Here is a 20,137-nt window from a genome sequence, read left to right as displayed (position 1 = left end):
CAGGAGAATTCCTGCATTGAAATATAACGTTCATGACCTAGTTCTGAGTCGCTCTGATGTTTTTTGTGACTTTTAAAGGTATTTCAAAGCAAAGAAAATCATGTTTCTTACTTATAAGAATACGTAATGTTACAGTCAGGTACACTATTTCACTCAAGTGTCATGTAGTCTTCAGTGTGTGGCAGAATAAACCATACCATAACAAATGAGCTGTAACCTACCAGTCACATAACCATTGCCATGTGTGTTTTGTAATCTTATAGGACAAATATTTGTGTATTATTAGAAACAGTACCACAATAACACGAATTTTCATCTTCTTTGAAATATGGTAAGAAGTTAGAACTATTCTCGTCATCAAGTGCTACTTAATTTGTAAGTTACACTCTAAGACAAGAAAAACATCGCTCACTGAAGTCTTCAGTGAAGAGCCCCGCTGCGAAATGAGCCCTGATGACCATTGAAAATTTGTGTTTAGATATCCTTGACAGCGGTGTGACACCAACCTCATTGCCCACCGCCAGACATCCTACAAGCAGGAGTAATGGTCTGGGATGCCAGTTCTTTTCACAACAGCATCCCTTTCGTCCTTATCTTTGGCACAGCGGTACGCCGAGCATATTAGATGCCCGTTTTGTTGCCCTCTGTGGCTGACCTTCCTGGGCTTACATTTCATCAAGACAATGTCTTGCTCCCTGCTCATGGTGTGGGCTTCTGGGCTTCTACTTTTTGACTTCAAGCATGATAAACCATATCTTTTCCAGTACGGTCGCTCTATCTCTTCCTAGTTGAAAACGTTTGGATAGTTTTGGGAAGGGCTCTCCTACCACCTAGGAATTTTGATGACCTGACTCGCCAGTCGGACAGAACTTGGCAAGATATCGCTCACAACGACATTCAACAACTCAGTCAATCAGTACATAGCCAAGTGACTGCTTTCGTAAGACCAGAGGGGGACCAGTGCATTATTAGCTTGCTCAATTGTAAAGCTCTTTTTCGTGAATAAATCGTCCCATTTTTGAAATGGTACTCTTTTGTTTGCCTTTATATGTACATCACTTCCACCGGTGTTTGACCCATTCGAATTATTCCTTTAGGTGCCTCGTTTTTTTGCCTTGTAGTGTATATGAGCAGCTACAATACATAAACCGAATGTATTTTTCTATTGTTACAGAACAGTTAAAACACAAAATGATGCCAAAAGTATGTTTGTTCTTGAAATCTTTAAATAATTTGCCTAATTACACAAAGAACTTAATTTTGGCGAAAATATATAATTTTTCCTCAGGATTAGTCATCTGTTGCTATACTTGCATATTGTGATCTACAATGTATGTGTATTTTGTTCTATTGGTGCATGATTTAGTGAACGTTACATAGTATGTGTTCTTTTATAGTAGCTAACATGTGTTTCTCAGAACATTAAGACAAACTTTTGAATGTGTTAACAGAAGTCGTTTTAGTTCGGGAAATAATATTATTTAAAAACATATAGTAAATACTTTTTATTTTTGACAGGTATTTTAGATGTAACAATAACACTATGACCGATGAAAAGCATCTGCAGACATTTAAGGTGCTGAGATACTGTAAGTTACACAAGCATTGTCCATTTCCTTATGTAACTTTTAGAGACATTGTAGATGTGGTGTAACATGGTGACACATTTGACAGTATATTGTCCCAGAGAGTGCATGTTTTGTACTGTTATACATTATAACACAGACTATTTGGATGTGTAAATATTTAATTAGGGGCTCCATCGTGTTTTACGTCAAGTGAATATGTATCGTTGATAAACGCACCACTACCTTCGACTTACACCAGTAGCAGTGGCATGTGTCCTTTTATAACCAATACAGGAATTTTCGAAGAGGGTATATTTAAAATGGCATTGAGCACTATGGGACTTAACATCTGAGGTCATCAGTCCCCTAGAACTTAGAACTACTTAAACCTAACTAACCTAAGGACATCACACACGTCCATGCCCGAGGCCGGATTCCAATCTGCGACCGTAGCGATCGCGTGGCTCCAGACTGAAGTGCCTAAATCCACTTGGCCACCGTGGCCGGCGAGTATATTTAATTATAGTGTCCATTCTGCACTGCACCAAATAGGTATAAAGACGGAACTATTATTATTCAGAGTTTGGAGGTACAAAGAACAAAGATTTTAATTAGATGTTTCGTTTTAATGGCCAATAAAATACTACTCTACGATTTACTGTTTCTTTGTAAAGACTAATAAAGATGTCAGCTTATGGGTCTTATTGTTCTTTTTCCATCTGTTGGCAATGACAAGTAACAGGGTCATGGCCTGGTGACACTATATTCGTCAGCAGTGTAAAGGAACAATTCATCATATTTCGCATTAGGAAGTATTTCAGGACTCTGATAACCACATATTTCTGATTCTTTCGGTTTCAAACCTTGCTGTTGTACTTGGATCAATATGATACAACAATAAATCACTTTTTCTGTTACTGAATTCCGGTCTCGTAAACTGGCATACAGACGGGAGAGCGATGTGTTGACCACATGCCCCTCCATATCCGCATCCAATGATGCCTGTCGGCTGAGGATGACACAGTGGCCGGTCGGTACCCTTGGGCCTTCATGGCCTGTTGAGACAGAGTTTAACTTCTTTTTTACTGAATTAGATGTACTATCTAGTGGCTCCCAGTAACAGGGAGTTGAAGAAGCTTGTACAGGATAGACCAGCATGGAGAGGTGCATCAAACCAGCCTCTGGACTGAAGACCACAACAACAACACATCTAGTGGCTGTAAATTTATGTATTTATTTTTTTCATGACTAATTCCCATAAAACCTTGAACTGTTGAAAAACAATAATCTGCTTTTTACAGTAGTAATCGCTACGGTGATGTTGCTTCGGTCGTAATGACCTGAGTGCTTTAAATACTCATCTGTCAATATCTTTCCTTGAGTTTTACATTCTACTATATTCAGATCCATTTCCATGTCATAGTATACAAAAATGGGTGTCACTGCTCTTATCTGCAACAGCAGACGTTGCATTGTACAAGTCATAAATGGTGGAGATTAAGAAATCAGTTAAAGTAGATTGACTGTTAATGGAAGACGTTATATTTTTAGCTCTTGGAATAAGCTGTGGCGTACTGTTATCAAGGTAAAATATCACGTAACTGAAGCTGAATTAGAAGTAATATTCAATGCATCTGATAATGGGGAGGATATTTCGAAAGAAGAAACCTATACTAGTGAAGACAGTATTCACTTTAAGTCACAATATGAATACTGTACTTCAGACTATGAGGTTAGTAGTGACAATTTTCAAACTGTAGATGTAGTTCAGTAGAAAGATAAGAAAATTGGTAGGAGTTTGGTACCCTTCTCACATCATACGAGAGCATCCAGTGCAAACCTGTTTGTACCAGATATGCTGCGTTCTGACTAAATGATTAAAAAAACTAAAATTCAAGTAATTATTAACAAAATTCTCTGAAGCATTGTGTTGCAAATGACTGTTTCTGAAAACTTAAGAGTGTATGGTAACATGCGGCAAGATTTAAATAAAATTATATTGCCAGCACAAATTGGTTTCTTGTTGCTTGTTGGCGTTTATATATTGTGTGGTGAATCAACAAGCCGCATATGGGATCCAGAGTCAAGTAGAGCAATTCTTAGGGCTATGGTATCACTAAAGATGTTCATTCGCATCTTTTTACTGTTACGTTTTGATGATATGTATAATCGACATGTGCAAAGAACAGGTAAAAGACTAGCAGCTATATGGGAATTGCAGCAGGAGTGGGTACAAATACTCGCAAAATTATATAATCCTTGATCAAATGTAACTGCTGATGAGTAATTGGTAGATATGTGCGGACACTGAACATTCAAAACAATATATTCCAAGAAAATCTGAGTGGTATGGGATAATGGTATGGAAACCATAGGAAAGTCCTAGTTCTTATACTCTAGAAACACAAATGTACACAGGAAAAGCACCAAGGGTAGAGCATGAGAAAAACCACGGTGTGTGTGTTGTCATGATCTTACATAAGAGCTAAGAAGATAGATTGTTACATGTGACAATTCTTTTACATCCTATATGTTGGGTAAGCACTTCTGAAAAAAAATTACGATGTGGATTACAGTTACAGGAAACAACACTGAACTGCCTGAGACATCATTGAAATACGTGCATAGCTGAGAATTCTTTTTCATGAAACTGACTACAGTGGTATCATTCAATCCAAAGAAAGGTAAGAACATTTCACTGATAGCCTCACGGCAAGGAAGTAAGCAACAGGAGATTAAACTACAAAAACGATATTAGACTACAATGCCACTAAAGGTGCAGCTGACATGCTCAACAAGCTACTGCCACATCACATGCAAGAGAAAAACCCATTGTTGGCCAGTAATTGTACTTCGCAGTATGCTTGGCACTAGTGACTATAATACTATTGTTGTTTGGAAAGAAATCAGACCACAGTCGATAAGATATATTAATCGCAAAAGAAGAATATTGCTTGAGGAACTAGGAAGACTGCTTCTTACTCCATACTTTGCAGGCAGGAAATGGTTGCCACGAAATTCAACATCCATTGCTATTGTGAGAATGACACAAACACAGCACCGGTCCTTCATCAGGCTCTATACCGAGCTGTAATATCTCAAAGGAAACCTGTAAAAGTACCAGATGTAAATATTGTCTTGCTATCTGTGGCAATAAGATTATTACTGTATGCTCAAACTGCGAGAAACGTGTTTGTAAAGATCATGCTGCATATCGTTTCCCCAACTGTGAGGGCGACCGCCATGGTCGCAGGTTCCAGTTTTGCCTCGGGCATGGATGTGTGTAATGTCCTTAGGTTAATTAGGTTTAAGTAGTCCTACGTTCTAGGGCAATTATGACGTCAAATGTTGAGTCCCATAGTGCTCAGAGCCATTTGAACCTAACTGTAAGAAGTAAAGTGTTATCAGTGTTCTGCATCCAGTACTGGCACGTCCACTATTATTTACTTATATTTTGATGAGCAATCTGAGCTGAACCATGTCATTATTTACTGGATCTACAAAAAGACACACACACACACACACACACACACACACACACACACACACACACACACACACTGCTTGTATTCTGCACATTGTGTTCAAGAGAAGCTTGCCCATTGTTATTTTCTTGCCTGTTGATCATTGTTTTCCAATCAAAAGAAACACATGTGCGTTAATTTATTTATATTTTGATATTCTTTGCTGAAAATAAATGTATCAATTTATTATTAATTTTTATTTTTAACCATGCTATAAAGAAAAGAATCCCTGATATTTGCTTATATTTTTTATCAAGTGTTCTTTGTGTTCAAGCTCTGATTTCTCTTTTTTTATTTTGATGATCATTCCTACATATGTAGGTTGGGCTCAACAAAATATTTTCGCATTCGGAAGAGAAAGTTGGTGACTGAAATTTCGTAAGAAGGTCTCGCCGCGACGAAAAACGTCTATGCTGTAATGACTTCCATCCCAACTCGTGTATCATATCTGCCACACTCTCTCCCCTATAACGTGATAATACAAAACGAGCTGCCCTTTTTTGCACCCTTTCGATGTCCTCCATCAATCCCACCTGGTAAGGATCCCACACTGGGCAGCAATATTCTAACAGAGGACGAACGAGTGTAGTGTAAGCTGTCTCTTTAGTGGACTTGTTGCATCTTCTAAGTGTCCTGCCACTGAAACGCAACCTTTGGCTCGCCTTCCCAACAATATTATCTATGTGGTCCTTCCAACTGAAGTTGTTCGTAAATTTAACACCCAGATACTTAGTTGAATTGACAGTCTTGAGAATTGTATTATTTATCGAGTAATCGAATTCCAACGTATATCTCTTGGAACTCATGTGGATCATCTCACACTTTTCGTTATTTAGCGTCAACTGCCACCTGACACACCATACAGCAATCTTTTCTAAATCGCTTTGCAACTGATACTGGTCTTCGGATGACCTTACTAGACGGTAAATTACAGCATCATCTGCGAACAGTCTAAGAGAACTTCTCAGATTGTCACCCAGGTCATTTATATAGATCAGGAACAGTAGAGGTCCCAGGATGCTTCCCTGGGGAACACCTGATGTCACTTCAGTTTTACTCGATGATTTGCCGTCTATTACTAGGAAATGCGACCTTCCTGACAGGAAATCACGGATCCAGTCGCACAACGGAGACGATACCCCATAGCTCCGCAGCTTGATTAGAAGTCGCTTATGAGGAACGGTGTCAAAAGCTTTCCGGAAATCTAGAAATACGGAATCAACTTGAGATCCCCTGTCGATAGCGGTCATTACTTCGTGCGAATAAAGAGCTAGCTGCGTTGCACAAGAGCGATGTTTTCTGAAGGCATGCTGATTACGTATCAATAGATCGTTCCCTTCGAGGTGATTCATAATGTTTGAATACAGTATATGCTCTTAAACCCTACTGCAAACCGACGTCAATGATATAGGTCTGTAGTTAAATGGATTACTCCTACTACCCTTCTTGAACACTGGTGCGACCTGTGCAATTTTCCAATCTCTTGGTACAGATCTGTCGGCGAGCGAGCGGTTGTATATGAGTGCTAAGTACGGAGCTATAGTATTAGCGTAATCTGAAAGGAACCTAATCGGTATACAGGGGATCCGTTCCATCTCTTACCAATTTATGAGGTATGAATATCTCAATTGCTGTTGCTACTATATCTCTGAATTTGAGCCACATCTCGTCTACATTCGCATAGTCAGTTCGGAAGGAACGGAAATTGTCTTTTAGGAAGGCTTCTAGTGGCACTTTATCCGCTTTTTTAAATAAAATTATTTTGCGTTTGTTTCTGATGGATTAGGAAGAAATGGTATTGAGCCTAGCTACAATGACCTTGTGATCACTAATCCCTGTATCAGTCATGATGCTCTCTATCAGCTCTGGATTGTTTGTGGCTAAGAGGTCAAGTGTGTTTTCGCAACCATTTACAATTCGCGTGGGTTCGTGGACTAACTGCTCGAAATAATTTTCGGAGAAAGCATTAAGGACAATCTCGGAAGACGTTTTCCGCCTACCACCGGTTTTGAACAAGTATTTTTGCCAACATACCGAGGGTAGGTTGAAGTCCCCACCAACTATAACCGTGTGAGTGGGGTATTTATTTGTTACGAGACTCAAACTTTCTCTGAACTGTTCCGCAACTGTATCATCGGAGTCTGGGGGTCGGTAGAAGGAGCCAATTATTAACTTAATTTGGCTGTTAAGTATAACCTCCACCCATACCAATTCGCACGGAGTATCTACTTCGACTTCACTACAAGATAAACCACTACTGACAGACACAAACACTCCACCACCAATTCTGCCTAATCTATCTTTCCTGAACACCGTCTGAGACATCGTAAAAATTTTTGCAGAACTTATTTCAGGCTTTAGCCAGCTTTCTGTACCTATAACGATATCAGCTTCTGTGCTTTCTATTAGCGCTTGAAGCTCAGGGACTTTTCCAGCGCAACTACAACAGTTTACTAATATAATTCCGACTGTTCCTTGATCCAAGCACGTCCTGTAATTGCCAAGCACCCTTTGACATTGCAGCCCAGCCCGCACTTTCCCGAGGCCTTCTAACCTAAAAAACCGCCCAGTCCTCGCCACACAGCCTCCGCTACCCGTGTAGCCGCCAGCTGAGTGTAGTGAACTCCTGACCTATTCAGCGGAACCCGAAACCCCACCACCCTATGGCGCAAGTCAAGGAATCTGCAGCCAATAAGGTCTCAAAACCGTCTGAGCCTCTGATTCAGACCCTCCACCCAGCTCTGCACCAAAGGTCCGCAGTCGGTTCTGTCAACGATGCTGCAGATGGTGAGCTCTGCCTTCATCTCGTAAGCAAGATGGGCAGCCTTCACCAAATCAGATAACCGCTGGAATCCAGAGAGAATTTCCTCAGATCCAAAGCGACACACGTCATTAGTGCCGACATGTGACACCACCTGCAGCTAGCTGCACCCTGTGCTCTTCATGGCATCCGGAAGGACCCTTTCCACATCAGGAATGACTCCTCCCAGAATGCACACGGAGTGCACACAGGATGTGTTCCCCTCCTTAGCCGCCGTATCCCTAAGGGGCCCCATTACGCGCCTAACATTGGAGCTCCCAACTACCAGTAAGCCCACCCTCTGCGATTGCCCGGACTTTGAAGGCTGAGAATGATCCTCTGAAACAGGGCAGACAGCTGCATCTGGCTCAGCCAGAGATAGTGCCTGAAACCGGTTTGTCAGACGCACCGGGGAGGTTTTCTGATCAGCCTCCGGGGACGCCTTTCGCTGCCTGCCACGCCTTGGAACGACCTCACAATCAACCACAGGGGAGGGCTCAGCCCCACTGCGGGCAGCAACCGGGGCAACCACAGTGGCAGACCGATCTGGGGACAGACGGGACGAGGTTGACATCCCCGTGATACCCAAGTCTGGCTCCCCACAGTGGTGTCCATTGGCAACAGCCTCAAGCTGCGCGACCGAAGTCAGCGCCGATTGCAGCTGTGAGCGAAGGGATGCCAAGTCAGCCCTCATCCGAACACAGCAATCGCAGTCCCTGTCCATTCTAATCGATGTTGAACAACAGTTACCGAAACACGAGTCCGTGCCTAGATAACGCAAGCGAAACATGCAAAGAATGTATCAACTAACCTGTACAAATGCCTAACGACTGCGCTACAATCTGCTGAATTTACGATTACAGTAACTAAAACTCGAAATTGCACCTCCTATACGAAACTCACACGCAATTTAAATAAGAATCTACCAAGTAAACACTAAAGCGCGATGCTACAACTGTCAAATACTATAATACGCCCGAAATATATGAATTAAACAATGCAAGTACCCAAAAACACGCTAAGAAATTAATTAAACTATCTAACAAACAAGTAAGCTAGGGTTATACAACTTGCTGCTGCAGCTGCTTATCCAACGGCGGCAGGGAGCACACTGACTATTATTAAGGAGAACATCAGAGTAAAAATTTTGTGGCGATCATGCTTCATTCACGTTCTCATATTCCATAGCGAATGCCACATCGTTTCCAATACTTAACTGTCACACTCAAAAATAGCAATAGATCTGTGAACGTATATCATCTTGCTTGGATATCGTGTTTTTTTCTTCTGATCTCTACCTCTTGATTGTTTGAATAGCTATAATGGTCAAACTATTTCCTATCTTGGAAGTGCTCTGAAGGAAAGTGTCAAGAAGTGGCTTTAAATTATGACTGTAAAAGTATACCACAACCTACTACATATCGCTACTGTAGGGATCGTTGGGACAAGGTTAGATTAATTGCAGCATGCATGTAGGCATTTGAACGATCCTTATTCCCACGATTAATATGTGAATGGAACGGGAGAAACTCTAATAGCTGTTAAATAGGGACAGAATCTCAACCTGCGCTCCACAGCGATTTTCTGAATTTAGACGTAGGCATGGATGCAGAAGTATGTACAAGATATGGGAGAGGACAGACTATTTTTTGTTATATCTTACAATGCACCTCCGAACTTCCAGAAAAGACAGAATATTTGTTCTTTCAAAAACTGAGATGTATCTGAAACGGAGGCGCCATGCCACAGGGATGAGGGAAGGGCAGGGGCGAATAAGGACAAGGTGAGTCGAAGGGGGAAAGGTGAGGAATGTTTAAGTAATGTGTTCAAGGTAAACCTGACTGTTCAGTATCTTGAAGGTGTTATACATTCAAGGTGAAACGGCAAATGATTGCCACTACTACCTGCATGTAAGAAACCTATCGGTCATAACGCAACGTGTGTCTAGAGCCGCCTTGGATTACTACTTCTGTCTCTCTGTGGAAGCACTATTCTTCGCGACATTGTTAATAATTATTTTCTCTTCATTCTTTCGATCCATTTCTCCATCGTTTTTACCACCAGTGGTGGTGTGGAGATGCCACAAGGTATGTTTCAGATTCAACTGATGAGAAATTCACTCAGTTTATTTTTTATTACAGATAGTGGCCAGTCCCATAAATAAGCTGGCTGAGCTACCTACCGGCAACAACTATGCCACGTACTGCGGAAGTAAGATGACAATAGTAAGTTACAGTATTCTAAGCCGCCTCTATAAGGAACTCATTGATATAATTCGTAGGGATAATCTCGCTCATCCGCTATTATAGCGGTGTATGCCTTCCCCAGATCATATCTTTTTACCTGAAAAGATTGGCCATTTGAAGCGACATTGGAGCAGCTTAGATGGAAAGTGACAGTAGCCCACGTACCAAGTGCCTAGGATGTGAGCTATCTTTTGTGAATCATAAATGTTGCACCACAATTACTTCTAAATTGCATCTTAGTCCTTCCAGGCACAACGGATACTTGAATTGTGCAGTGTAGCTTTCGGTTACATAACTTTATTTCCATATTTCCCGACTCTTGAATTTAAAACTATAGCACAACAAAACAAAGTATGTTTCTTTCGGTAATTGAGAAGATAGAGCTCTTCATTTCCTCTGAAACATTTAACAAATGATTCGTGTAGGATAACGTTCTAAGTCAGTCCGTAAAAGAAAGAAAAGAGATGAACATAAACGATGCCCATGGCACACTTCACCTGCAGTACGTCAGAAATGCGATGTTGCTCTCAAGGCACCTACTTCCCTTTAGAGATCTCTACACCGACTCTCCAACAGTATTTGGTATCGGAAAAATGCTCACTGGGCAATGAGGTGCGCTTGTAGTATACATGTTGCCGCTCCGTCGGCTGGTTTTGGATGTTATTGAGGAGTGTTCGTTTTTTCTTTGAAGAAGAGATTGCGTATGTGCAGTTTTACGCTTTATACTGCGCAGAACTTACAGTGAATGAAGGAAACGTCTAGTCGCGCGCTATCACTGAAGTTCAGAGCAAACATATTTTGAACTATAGGGAGATGTATATCGGACAAAAGCACTCTCGTGTTCATTGAAATAGCAGAAATAGCATCGGCTTCCTTCATTCGAAGCAACAGCTACATTTGTTCATTTTACTCCTCTAATATCTTGTTCTGGTGTTGAGGAATGCGGTATGGAACCGTGGCCAGTTTGATAAATACTACCCTACGAAGTCGGCAGCTTGAGGATCGATTCAAATACTTTTATCTGCCACAAGTCTGATTTATCCCATGTGGTAATTCTTATGATGTGAGGAATTTACTGTGGTCCGCTTTCAATGCCAAAATGCAGGTCCTCCTAGAATTGGCTGGTATCTTAAAGACTGGTGGAAGTTAAGGGCATATCATCTCTAATGGGACCATGCTCAGTAAAGCGCTGCAGTGTGCAAACTAAATTCGGGATTCAATGTAGGTCACTTCAGTTTAACGTAACACTGTTGCAGGATGCCGAGATAGATACTGTACTCCATAAGGTTTCTCCATACTAACTAATGGTATAATTTTAGGTGGTGCACTGTTTCTTTCCTCAGACAAAATTTTAGTTTTTACGTTTCAAATAATTTGCCTAGTTAGGATCAGAAAGACTGATATAAACTACGGGGATTTCCTTGTGCTGAGGAAAGGAGGAAGAATTGGCACTGGAAAATGGCATAGGGATGTTGATATCAAACGCCATATTAAATATATAATTAACACCTGCAAAAAAACATGGTGAAACATCCTAGCAGATTAAAACGGTGTCATGCGCAGGAGAGCTTCTGTGAAGTTTGGAAGGTAAGAGACGAGGTACTGGCGGAATTAAAGCTGTGAGGACAGCTCGTGAGTAATGCTTGTGTAGCTCAGATGATAGAGCACTTGCCCGCGAAAGGAGAAGGTCTCCAGGTCGAGTCTCAGTCCGGCACACAGTTTTAATCTGCCAGGAAGTTTTATATCAGTGTACACTCCGCTGCAGAGTGAAATTTTAATTCTGGAAGAAATATAGCGCTGCCAGCCTGATAGTGTCTTACTTTACTGTAGGACAGACTGCTTCTGAAGTCGGGTATCTTAGATCTTGTGTGACTGTCCCCATTCAAAAGTTCAGATAATGAACTGTTGAACTACGATACTGAAAGTGCTTAAGCACTTTCCCCATCACCTTTGTGAGCTTAGTTAACGTAGATGAATTTAATGGAAAGCAAAGATCTTTCCTTAAACAATTGTTACTGGATGTACTTGACAATTCTACTTTCGTTATAAGTCTCTTAAATATACGGATTCGTATTTCAGACTTGACTTCTAAATTTATACGTCTGTCAGTGAATAGAAAGGATTTAGTTGAATAAAAGTGACTTTTTTTTCTCAAATTCAACTGGCAAATGAGGGTTCAAGTGGTCCAGAGGCTTACTGTACCAATTTCTAGTAACAGATAATTTCGCACGCAAGTACCCATTTTTCTACCTTGGGAATTTATTACCTTGTTATTCTATAAACCGTGACTGCAATGACATCTGTTCCTTCCAACATTTTAGATAATAAGGTTTTCAGCGCTTTACTAAAAAAAAACAGATAATAATACTTTTGACATAAGGTACTGTCACCGTAACGATAATTCTTACCGTTAAAGGAAATACGAAGATTGATACACTGGCTTGGACTTTAACAGACTAACGCTGGTCGATTACTACCTTACGCATAATCTGAAACCCTTATAACGTTATCGTCAAGTGAAAAGTTTAAATCTGACGGTTCACTGTTACGAGAAGGCTTAAGAATGAGCCATGTGGTATAGCGATTAAGACACTTCTCTCTTTTTCGTAGCGAATAGCCTTGAAAACACCCATCAGGTCGTGTAAGTTGTTCATGTCTGCGAATAATGTCAAGACGGCCAAAAAACTATGGCATTTTTGTACCTTCCTTCTAAATATTACTACTTTTGTGTCTCAATAGCCCCTTGTGAAATACTTTCACGGAATTCTTTTAATATCTGCAGATTTCTACACAACTGTCTCTATCCAACCCGGCTTCTTCTTCAGCTTGAAAATGGATGTCTAATTTTATTTATTTTTATATGACTACGTTAATGGTGACTCTTTATCACTGCTAATCGTCACCGAATAGTAATTTCACCCGTGACTACACTTGGCTCCTCGCTTCAAGCATATCTAAACGGCCAGTGCGAAGCGACGATAGTGGAGAACGTCGTTAATACTCGTCCAGCCTCGGTGAATACAAGGAATGAAACATTGTAAACAAAATTTTCGACACCCATCGCAGAATCTTTGTACATCAATAAGAATGTTTATACTTTCAGATGAAATTGCGGAATGCCTATGGTGAGCACCACCACCAAATTAGACTAATCGTGAGAGCCGCGTAATTAATTACACGATTCTCCACCAATAATGCGTATTATACTGTGCTTGGACGGACATGGTCTGATGATTCAAATTCAATGTAGATGTCCATCGGACCTATGTTAGCACTTTTGTTTTTCGTGAGCAATCGATCTCGAAAACTACCGCTAATTCTTTGAACCTCTGTGGGCAGGGCGTGCGTCCTGATTCCCACCACCCACAGTCTTGGGACTAAAACAGCAACTACATATCATACAGTAGATCGAATTTGTCATTTGTTCAGTTCAGTTGAAGATTGTCACATGGATAAGATATGGAATTTAGGAACATTTTTACATTGATTAGGTTACGGTTGTCAAATGTTCTTGAATTCTTATTCACGTTCCCTTTCCTGTCAGTCTTCAATGCCAGGATAATAAACCCATGCATTTCTATTTGAACTGTTGTCTTTGTTGAGCAACTTTGCCTTGATGTCGCCTATAAAACTGGATACAATAGCGCTCTCATTATTAGAAACACAATGGCAGCTTAACTCCAGAATATATCACAAATAGAAGTTTCAGATAGTCCACATTGGGTACCTTACACACCAACTTTAACTAAAAAAGTTTGTTTCCTACTGCCTGCTCTTCTAGAATGTCTACATTATTATCTGTGGCACCTTGAACGAGAGTCAGTTCCTCTTCAGCGTTTTAGTAGTATATACGTATTATTCTCAAAAAACCGATAAACATTTTGAGAGGGTACACTTACTATAGTGTTACCTATCAATCTGTCTGTGACCACCCTGCGTTTAATACAGCATGCATATAAATAATTGATGTTTATTCGTATGTTTTGTGAGATAATGTGATTCCTCTAGTTTGCATGTGAACTACTTTCATACCATTAACTTCATTTCCTATTTCTTGAAACATAAAGGTGAAACCATTACGTGTAGGCAACAAAATATCTAATGGAGTACGTCCATCATTCTTTATAAAGGTACTTTCAAGTAAAGGAAACTTCTGTTTGGAATTGTTAAATCATTTTGATGTTGAATCGGAATTCTTATCTCGTCATTGTTATTGAACGTCTCTGAAGCTAATGATTTGTTGGAGTTATATTCTTCATGAGCGACTCGTTCATCATACTGAAGTGGAGTTGTACCGGCTGACATCAATGTGAGGCTTCAATCATATTGACTAGAGGAACTTGTAATTGTGGTGAATTACAACAATTATTATTCACTAGTGCTGGCTCTGTTTTTATACTTTACACCCATACTGCTGCTCCAAATCAAGTAATAGTATGATTCCTCTCCTCAGATGTAAACTACATTCCTGTCCCGGATAATAAATATTTAATACCAGATTATCCTATGTGTGAACTGCCACTGGAAGGATTATCCGGCTGCTATGCTCCCCACAGTAGCGAAAATCTGTAGAGAGTATGTATTAATCAGTCGCTGAGGTACGAATTCGTTCCAATATTTCACTTGATACAGATAAACTATCAACTGGTTGATCTCTCTCATAAATTTTCTCAGTATCATACACGAAGACTTGACTCCTCGAGAAATCCATTAATGTCCCTATTGAGCCTATGTGGCTAAAATATATCGTCTGTTTTGTGGTTTATATCTTTCTTTGAAATGCATTAACGTTTTGACATTGGTGAAATCCTTTTACAGGTCATTTTAATTGCGTTTAAATTTTCAGTAATGTAGGAACCAGGAGAAATCTCTACCCTTTAGTGACATCTTGGATGAATTATATTGTCCATCTCAGTGGTATTTGGAATACTGTTGTAAGTTTCTAGACCGATTAGTACAACACTCCATTCACCCAATTATTTTAAAGTCAACTCATGTAGTAATGTGAATGCTGATTATTTTTATGCATTCGTCATGATAAATAGCAGACGGAAGTGGCCACAGAAGTACGAATCGAAGTCTTGGAAGTGACGAAAACTGTCCAGCACAGGCTTGTTGGCGAAGTAAAGCTCCAACTTTTCTCAGGGCATAAATCCCCATACAAGTCAAAGTAGGACATGTTATTCTAGTGTTTCTTGACTTTTTAATATACGAAATCCAGTGCATTCCAGATCCTCCTACAATCTCTACATTTAGATTTCACTTTCTAGCATTCCGATATCGTCTTCAGCCAAATATTCCAAATAAACATACCACAGATCTAGTGATCTTTGCTTTCTGAACGATATCAAGCACATTTGTAAAGGTAAGAAGTATGTCAGGTGGTATAGTTACACGACATCTTTCATAAGGCTTCCAAGTAGTGGTAGCCCCGATCATCATATTACGTCTTTTATATTCCTGCAGTTGCTTCTCTGCATTTTGGGCATTCTTTAGTGTTAGGGCTACCACTGTAGCTCCTCCGGAGTTGCCGACAATCTGCCAAATGCTTGAAACGCATACTGGATAATTCTACCAGATCTCTTAGACTTTGGCAGAACCCTAGGAATTGTAACATGAGTTATTATTCCTTTCTGCTTTATTAACATGCTTTTTACTACTGTCATCACTGATTCGATGAACATTTTCAATGAGCCCTAGATATCTGCTTATGTTTCTTTAGTGTTTGACGAGCTGCGTTCTCAATTTGTTTGAAATTTATTGCAGCAACCAATTTAGCTTTGGCATGCATTGATTTACCGACTGTGAAAGGCACAGTACGTTTTTCTAGTTCTGAGTATCTTTTTAACATATTTCCTTGGATTTATTGGATAAAATTCGATATACAATATGCCATTCTTCCAGACTTTGATTTACAGCGGGTAATAGATCATGCTCCTTGCAGGCGCCGTCAAATAGATTAACTCCCTCTTATCACCATAAGCATGAAGCTTGTTTAGATTCTATCCACGTCCAATGAAGCTGTACCAGGGATATGCAGTTCAAGTGGTAGCTTCATATGACACTTCTGATATGCTTCCTAATAGTCATGTCATACAATTGCACTATTTGAGTTTTGTGTACCCAGTTTTACACCAAATTGGGAGCACACACCAAACTGCTTTGCAATGATGGAAAGCAGAGCCATTTCGCTAAAGTCTTGGCCCCAACGCCTTTTGACATGCTCTACAAAAAACAAGGCTGGTTCAAAAATTTACTGTAAGCCCTTTGCATAGACTCTCTGCAATTTCTTCACCATCGCTATCCTTCAAGATGTAAGTTCACAGGTTTATCTGCTGCATTGTAGACACTGTAAATCTCTCCATTGGCTAATTTGGAAGGTAAGACTTCTGAAATGAACTTTCGTATTTCGAAATATACACCAAATTTCCAATAATAAGTTTCCCTCTCATGGATCCACAATCTTAATGCGACTGTATACTGTACTTAGAAACCCTTGTCATCAACTTCAACAGGTCTCATTTTAGTCATATGACGTTCAGTTCCATTATAGTGCCCAGCAGATTATGGTTCTGTTCAGGATCTCCACAGTACTTCTTTTCATGTGGGAGAATGGTGAGTTGTGATTTATTCCGTATCGCTCGATTGCCTACTTGAAATACATGTTGTATAATTTGTCTCTCTGCTCAGCTTGTAGGCTGTCACGTCTCCAATTCGTCATTGGCTGTAGCAGTCGTTGATACACCCTTGCCACTTCCTTACCAGTCTTTGCCTTTACAGGAAAGGCCAACCGAATTAGGGGTACTCGTCGTGACCATTAAAATACATTTGACTTCATTATGCGATCGCCAGTATTCTCTCATATCGATGAAATTAGTCTGTCATAATTCAACCAAACCTAATATTATGACACATCTGCTTGGGAATGTTTTGCAAGTAGGCCTGTGGAGTTCACTGACCACTGCTTCTATAATTATTATTAAATAATCCGTCTTGCTCAAAGCTCGAAAATAAGTGATATTAATGTGGTGGCTGAGGCTGTGAGTAGTTGTAGTCATACTATTGTTTTGTTGGATTCATAGTAATATATATACACCAGGGGTAATGCGTTTCGCCTTTTATGTTGAATACTAATGGCTTCGCCTTTGCTATGTATGAGGACGTCCTGAAAAGTAATTACTCGGAAACTTTAATATAAAAACTCTTTAAGCCCTTTACATAAAAAATTTAGCATAGTCACCATGGGGACAAGTATAATTCTCCCAACAAAATCCTAATTTGTTGATACCATCACTGTAGAAAGTTGGACTTTGTTGACAGAGCCACAACGTCACCTCACCTCGACGTTGTTCTTTAAGGTTTGGAAACAGATGAAATTCGGGTGGAGCCAAGTCAAGACTGTGACCAGGATGATCGAGGGCAGTGAACCCAAGGGCCGGATTGTTCCAGCGCTTTTGCGTGGTCTTGCATTTGTATTTCAGAAGCAAAGAATGCTCCATATCTGGAGGAACTCTTCGAATTCGACACTCGATTATAGCACGCTGTTTCTCTTGCACTGACGTAGTTACATTACACATCGCATACTATGCTCTACAATTTGGAGTCTTCCAGCAGTAGAAGGCTGTAAGAACGTAGTCACGAAAAATAAAAATCTACAATTAGGAGACATTACTTCTCAACATGCTGTCGCTAAATACCATTAATACATGTCCTAACGTTTGAGGTGTTTAATCGTTCTTTTGCAGCATTGTCTTGGCTGTGGACGTTATTCGTACGTAATATTCCAGCAAATGATCTCTTTTCTTTTGGAAAAGAAAACTTTTAAAGTTCGAAGATTTTAGAATAATTAGTTGCACTAAGCCAGATGTTCGAGCCAATTCATTGTCTCCAACGACTATGGTGTGTTTTGTTAACCTTCTAGGTACATTCGTGGACAAAACGAGCGGGCCCCCTCGCCTTTACGTTATGCTGATCCGCCCAGCCTTAAAGTCTGCTACACAGCATAACAGGCAAGGCGACGAAGTGCTACCAACATACTATGCACAGGCGTGTAATATCCGAACTTTGTCAGACTGTTTTTAATCATGTGTAAGACTATATTAACGCTGATTAGTGTTCAACACAACAAGTAAATATAAAATATAAATGAAAGAAGAAACGTTAACTAGTGAAGTGTACTAATAAAAATCAATTCCAGCTTATCGAGATAACATAACTGCTTTAGTTAGACGAAGTATACCCATCTCTACGAAACAGCAAAATATTACGCGCATTCGGCCACGAAACGGTCTGTGTCATCGTTCAGACTAGTCACACCATGGCGGTGGACATACACTACTGGAAATTGAAATAAGAACACCGTGAATTCATTGTCCCAGGAAGGGGAAACTTTATTGACACATTCCTGGGGTCAGGTACATCACATGACCACACTGACAGAACCACAGGCACATAGACACAGGCAACAGAACATGCACAATGTCGGCACTAGTACAGTGTATATCCACCTTTCGCAGCAATGCAGGCTGCTATTCTCCCATGGAAACGATCGTAGAGATGCTGGATGTAGTCCTGTGGAACGGCTTGCCATGCCATTTCCACCTGGAGCCTCAGTTGGACCAGCGTTCGTGCTGGACGTGCAGACCGCGTGAGACGACGCTTCATCCAGTCCCAAACATGCTCAATGGGGGACAGATCCGGAGATCTTGCTGGCCAAGGTAGTTGACTTACACCTTCTGAGCACGTTGGGTGGCACGGGATACATGCGGACGTGCATTGTCCTGTTGGAACAGCAAGCTCCCTTGACGGTCTAGGAATGGCAGAACGATGGGTTCGATGACGGTTTGGATGTACCGAGCACTATTCAGTGTCCCCTCGACGATCACCTGAGGTTTACGGCCAGTGTAGGAGATCGCTCCCCACACCATGATGCCGGGTGTTGGCCCTGTGTGCCTCGGTCGTACGCAGTCCTGATTGTGGCGCTCACCTGCACGGCGCCAAACACGCATACGACCATCATTGGCACCAAGGCAGAAGCGACTCTCATCGCTGAAGACGACACGTCTCCATTCGTCCCTCCATTCACGCCTGTCGCGACACCACTGGAGGCGGGCTGCACGATGTTGGGGCGTGAGCGGAAGACGGCCTTGGCACCAAGGCAGAAGCGACTCTCATCGCTGAAGACGACACGTCTCCATTCGTCCCTCCATTCACGCCTGTCGCGACACCACTGGAGGCGGGCTGCACGATGTTGGGGCGTGAGCGGTAGACGACCTAACGGTGTGCGGGACTGTAGCCCAGCTTCATTGAGACGGTTGCGAATGGTCCTCGCCGATACCCCAGGAGCAACAGTGTCCCTAATTTGCTGGGAAGTGGCGGTGCGGTCCCCTACGGCACTGCGTAGGATCCTACGGTCTTGGCGTGCATCCGTGCGTCGCTGCGGTCCGGTCCCAGGTCGACGGGCACGTGCACCTTCCGCCGACCACTGGCGACAACATCGATGTACTGTGGAGACCTCACGCCCCACGTGTTGAGCTATTCGGCGGTACGTCCAGCCGGCCTCCCGCATGCCCACTATACGCCCTCGCTCCAAGTCCGTCAACTGCACATACGGTTCACGTCCACGCCGTCGCGGCATGCTACCAGTGTTAAAGACTGCGATGGAGCTCCATATGCCACGGCAAACTGGCTGACACTGACGGCGGCGGTGCACAAATGCTGCGCGGCCAACACCGCGGTTCCTGGTGTGTCCGCTGTGCCGTGCGTGTGATCATTGCTTGTACAGCCCTCTCGCAGTGTCCGGAGCAAGTATGGTGGGTCTGACACACCGGTGTCAATGTGTTCTTTTTTCCATTTCCAGGAGTGTAGATGATATTTGTCAACTGAGGAGGGCTGAGAACTTTGCCTAGCCAGGGGAACAATTACTCAGCGGCAATCTGTAAGCACTTCCCACACCTAATGGCATAGCATTTATAAACAGCAGAAGACGTAAATTAAAAG

This window comes from Schistocerca gregaria, chromosome X, assembly GCF_023897955.1.
Source record: "Schistocerca gregaria isolate iqSchGreg1 chromosome X, iqSchGreg1.2, whole genome shotgun sequence".
NCBI classification, from domain to species: domain Eukaryota; kingdom Metazoa; phylum Arthropoda; class Insecta; order Orthoptera; family Acrididae; genus Schistocerca; species Schistocerca gregaria.
This window is presented reverse-complemented; position numbering follows the sequence as displayed.